Here is a 6,000-nt window from a genome sequence, read left to right as displayed (position 1 = left end):
TAGTTACGAAACGACGAGCCAACACTTTAAACCGTTAAAGTCACGAGATCCGGATGGAATAGGGTATAAACCGATCAAAATATAAGCTTATGGGTCACCCTAGCTCAGATCTGGATCAAACGGGACGAAAAACGGTGAAAAACGGTGCGAAAACCCATTTTTCCGGCCACCGCCCGTTTTTCCGGCAATGACGGCACCGGAAAGGTGTCCGAGGAAAAGGGAATGTCGGAGAATGTTTCTGACATTCTATGACCTAACCCTAATTCGTTAGTGGGTGACTAACGAATGGGTCTTAGTTCGTTAGCGAGAAAGGACGAATTAACCCCAATTCGTTATATCATTTCGTTAAGGAAAAAGTAACGAATGAGTTTTGATTCGTTAAGGTCCAATTCGTTATGATGACCAGTTCGTTAAAAGGTCTAATTCGTTATGAGGACTGGTTCTTTATAATGGTTCAATTCGTTATGAAGTTCAATTCGTTAACCAGACCAAACGAATAAGGTCTAATTCGTTATAAAGTAACGAATGGGTTCATTCGTTATGAACCCTATTCGTTAAGGGACTGGGACGAACTAGAAGTTTAATAAAATGGCAGAATGGTCCCTGGACTTAGAAAAAAATGGATTAGTTACAAAGAAGTCCTCAAACTTTTTTAAGTTAGCAAATTTAATAATGATTTAAAATTCTAATGGAAAATGTGTTAAGACAGTTAATGGAAATAAAATTTTTCCAGCCAGGGGCTCTGCTCCTAGGACCCCGCTAGGGGCTGCCGCCCCTAGAACCCCGCTGCCAGGGGCTCTGCCCCTTGGACCCCACTAGGGGCTGCCGCCCCTAGAACCCCGCTGCCAGGGGCGCTGCCCCCGGACCCCCGTTCGTTGAGGGTAATAATTAATCTATAAAGATGATATGGGTAGTGATAGTTAATTGATACGTGTAAATGTTATACAGTTAGTCGTGCACCGATCAAGAAGGGAATAACCATAAAACGGTGAACGTAACCACGTTCAGGTGAGTTCTAGACCATTTGTTGTTATGTTTTCGGGGCTGTGTGCATACTCGATGTGATACTTAATACACTTACCTTAAATGGTAAGTGTATGTCATGTATGACTTGTATGTTAATTATGTATATCTTAACACATTAATGAAAGCTTGTCGGTGCGTGAACAATCTTCGGATATTACATGCACTGCCAGGTGATGGTTTGATGATATGATTGTGTATATGATGAATGAATGATGTATGTACGTATGAAACTTCCAATTATATATATGGAAAGGTATGGCATGAAAGTAGGAAAGAAAGGGAGACCGGACCCTAATAATATCCGAGGATGGAGGGTACCGGACCCTAATAATATCCGAGGATGGAGGGTACCGGACCCTAATAGTATCCGAGGAAGAAGGGAGATCGGACCCCAATAATATCCGAGGATGGAGGGTACCAGCCTAATAATATCCGAGGTATGTAGGGCGCAATGCTCTTTATAATGTAAGGATAGTTATGAATATATATGGAAGAATGATGGGTAGGTTAAGTATGTAAAGCATACCTTCGGGCACGTATATGTGTATGTAAAGTAAGTTATCTGATTAACTAGAACTCACTCAGCGTATCTGACTTTTAGTATGCATGCAGGCAAATAGGTTGAGGCAGCTCGCGTGACTGAAGACACATGGCATGGAATCTAAGATACTGGCATCTCGAGGAAACGTTGGATGTTTTAAAGACTATGTTTTGTTTTGAAAAGACTATGAATGTTTTATAAGACAAGATTTGAAGGTTAAGTAAAGTGTTATGGTTGAAGTTTTATATTCAGCGTAAAGTTTTAATTAACTCTGATATTTAGAACTGTGTTTATGAATAAATCCAACGTCCAATGTAGGGCACCGGTAACGGGGCCTTACAAAACGTTGATGGATTTCAGTAAGGTTTGCTGCGTAGGATTCGTTTTTACCATATGTACATAGATCTAGGGTTACTAAACGAATCCGAACCTAAATGAACAAATTTCCACTTTAAACGTACCTTTAACGAGTCGATCTACGAGCACGATCTAATATTGATGTTGGTTTGGTTCGCCACAACGTTCTAACAACAAGCTCGGGTTTTCAACTTCGGATCTTGGCTCTGGATAAAGGATGGTGTTTGTGTGTGTTTTCCAAGATGTAGGCTATGGTGTAAAGATGGATAAATATGGAAAGGATTAGGTTTTAAGGGGTATTTATACTCCCTTAAGCCCATGGACCTAAGGCCCATTCCATTTCTTATTTCATCTTCTAAAGTCCAAGCCCATCCACTTAGAATTTATTATCTAAAACCGATACACGACACATTATTGCATAAACGAAATTCTCTTTTATTATTATAACCGAAAGCAGGATGTTACACACTCAAAATCTTAACTCTAAACTAAATATTTGATATGTTCACCCTGCATGTGTATAACCTTTAGTTCGCAAATTTTATGTTACAAAAATAACAAATAAAAAATTCTATAATTATTCTTCATATGCGAATTTCATTTACAATATGTTGCTGGTAATTTGTGACTGACACTTGTGGTTAAAGAAAAAGCAGATCCAGAATGGCCATCTTTAACACTGCATTTTCGGGTTTAAAATACAAGAAAAATAAATGATAAGATTGGATAGGAGAAGAAAAGAAAATAAATTATATACCTAAAAGGAATTCTAGAGTTAGAATAAAAGAAAAGAAAGTGTTAATTACATTCTTGAGTTAGATCGAAGTGAAAAAATAGGAAAAAAAATTACAACTTTACAATTATGTCCTTATAGCAACATGGAAAAGAGAATTGTGATAAGATAAATTATTAATATTGTAATGAGCTATAAATTTTTCTTCACAATCATGCCATATTTGGCAGGAAAGTTTTGAAAGAAAAAAGGCCTAAGTTTTCTTTCCATTCTCTTTCTTTTCTTTTAATAAAAAAACTCAATAATGAAAAAAAAAATTTCTTATCTTTTCTTTTCTAATCTCTTAAATAAAAAACTTAAGAATGTAGTGTAACTTGATCATGATCTTAAATTTATTTATTTGTTTTCTAAGTCTCGAAAGTCTTGTTTCAACTACTTCAAACATCAAACCTCAAAAAATAATAAATAAAATAAAAGATCCAATTCTACGTAAAAATATATGGAGCAAGAAAACCCAATTTCATTATTTTCTAATTCACAAAAGTCATCTTTTTACCCTTTTCAAACCAGTTTCTTTAAGGTAACTGATAATTATTAATATGTAAATAGTTTTTATAACATAAGAAATCATAATGTTTACATATGAAATTCTTGGTAGTGAAGAAAGTGTTAATGAGAATGTTTTACAAAAAATTATAGACATCTGGAATATTAAAAGTTAAATACCAAAAAGAAAAGAAAAAAAAACATTTTACTTATAAAGTGATTGTTTTTTTCTTTTTTCCCTTTTGTTTTATTTGACAAGGAATGTAAGTACTTGTTCAGATCATGTTCGTTTGAGCCAAACTAATTTTTACTAAAAAATACATAAATTTATTTTAAACTAAACATGAATCAAAGCCGGTCATTTAAAATTACTTATAATTAACTGTATAATAAGGGTGATATAAAGTTGTATTATGATATGTAGACTGATAAGATATTTGGTAGGGGTTATTCTTTTTGTTATCACAAATCATCTCCTTAAAAACAATAAAAGTCCATAATTATTCGAAAACAATCCACTAATAATAAAAGTAATTCAACATTTCGTATTCGAGGACATTTACTCATTAATTTATTAAACATTGAATCTTGTACTATATTAACTTGCTTTTTTTGACATTTTAATGTGTATTTTTAAAGATAATATGTCTTTATTTAAATAATACTTATCGACAACTGATGATATACTTTAATTTTTTTTGTAATATATTTCTAAGTAAATAATTTGTGTTATATAATGATCATAGAATTAGAGTTTCAATTGAAAGACAACGTATTACATATAAATCAATTACGTGAATGAGATTACATGATTCAGATTAAATGAATCACATTAAGAAGATTGATCGATTGAATCCGATTGAATATGTGTAGGTGAATCGATTGACTCTAATTGAAGCTGTTAATCCGATTGAATATGTGAAGGTGAAACAATTGATTATGTGAATCCGATTACAAAGGTTTGATAGTTACCTTGAATACTGATGAATTTCAATGTAATATGTATATGGTGATTACAAGGGTTAGAAATGTGAATTAGGATGATAAAAATTTAATAGGAATCATAAGTTTGATTTTAAAATTGAATTAAAATAATTAGGAAATGTCATGTAAAAATTTGAAGAAATTTGGTAAAAAATTAAAGGAGAATCTGGTGAATCCAACTTGTTTATTATATAGAGAGTTAAAAATTAAAAAATAATTAAGAAATGTCATTTGGCAATTTAAAGAAATTTGGTAAAAGACAAAAGAAGAATTTTATGAAACCCACTTGTTTATTATATAGAGAGATGAACATTTTATTTTATCTTGTTCATACAAACATTCCAAATTCAAAATTAAACACATCAATATCGAACTTGTTATTTGTTATCTTTTCCTCTTTTGATCAAAAGTAACCAACAAAATATTACTTTGTACTTGGTTTAAATCCAATTCGGAAAGAAACCTTCCTGTTCGTGAAGGAATCTGATTGAATCCTTATGTATTAAATCCACCAAAATCAAAAGTTTCCCATATGAAACATTATCATGATTTTTCAAATTAATAATTACCATACAATGAAATAATAACGTTTGTGCCTTTTCACCCAATTTCAAAGATGACCCAGAACCAATTAAATAATCAAGAATTCAAGATTACCAAATCCAATTTAACCGCTAGACTATACTAATTATAGTCACCATATATGAATTAAAATTTCTGAAAATTTTAGTCGACCCATGTATATTACTAGAAGCTTAAAATTGAAAATAATGACCAAATCAAACCCAAATAGGTTTATCTTTGTTGTATAATTACATATCTGGATGATGAATTCGATTAATAATGCAAACCTGTAATATTGATTTCAATTTTGGTTTTTTGAATAATCACTTTCTTTAAACCTATTTGCAGGTTACACACAATGATTTATCAGATAAAATAGAGATTTTTCTGTACATGGAATTGAATTTTGATTGTGTCTGTAAATTGAAGAACCAGAGACGAAGTAACCGTCTTCTCTGTTCAATATATTCAACGGTCAGACAAAATTGTGTAGGGAATTAATAAACACAGATTAGTATATAATCCAAATCCATTCCCCTATAAGCCCAAATATATTAGTTAAAGGTCCACTTAACATTACACATAAGCCCAAGTATACAAAAAGCTCAAATAACATTATTGTTAAACAAACCCGAAACCCGTGTCACCTAACTCGTTTAATCTCTAACGTTATTTCCTCCATCGACAAGTTAATTCAATCATACTAAAATAACCAACATTTTATTCATAAGCTTACTAACTTGTGAGCTTATGTTAGTTGCTTTTTTATTTTTAAATTTTTCATGGTTCCCACGTCATCAGTTATCATCTGCACACTTATATTATCATTAGTTTCAGATTTTACAAGTATTTTAAAGCATTGTAGTATACCGGTATTATTGTACTAATTGATTGAACGACAACTTGATCGTCAAATGAAATTCGGATATTATGAAGACGTGGAGAATTTGGAATCTAATTCTGACTTTTGGAAGTTGGGTAATTGAACAGTACTACAAATGTATCCTTATCTTTTGTTGTCTTTTTGTGAATATGCGATTTTGTTAACATTTTATAATAAAAAATGTAAAGATAATATCTTTGTATGAGAAATTCGGTGTACAATACATTACACTCATATGAATATAAATATAAAGTATTCTTTAGTGACTTAAAACTAAATAGAAAATGATTCAAACATCAAACTGAAGTTTTCAACAATTTTCTTGATAGTAAAGTCTTCAACTGCAACTACAACGACCTATTTAGG

The sequence above is a fragment of the Bidens hawaiensis genome, unplaced genomic scaffold (genome assembly GCF_021521415.1).
Source record: "Bidens hawaiensis isolate Kalapana, Puna unplaced genomic scaffold, B.hawaiensis_p1.1 tig00014741_1, whole genome shotgun sequence".
Lineage (NCBI taxonomy): Eukaryota > Viridiplantae > Streptophyta > Magnoliopsida > Asterales > Asteraceae > Bidens > Bidens hawaiensis.
Note: the sequence above shows the minus strand (reverse complement) of the source record.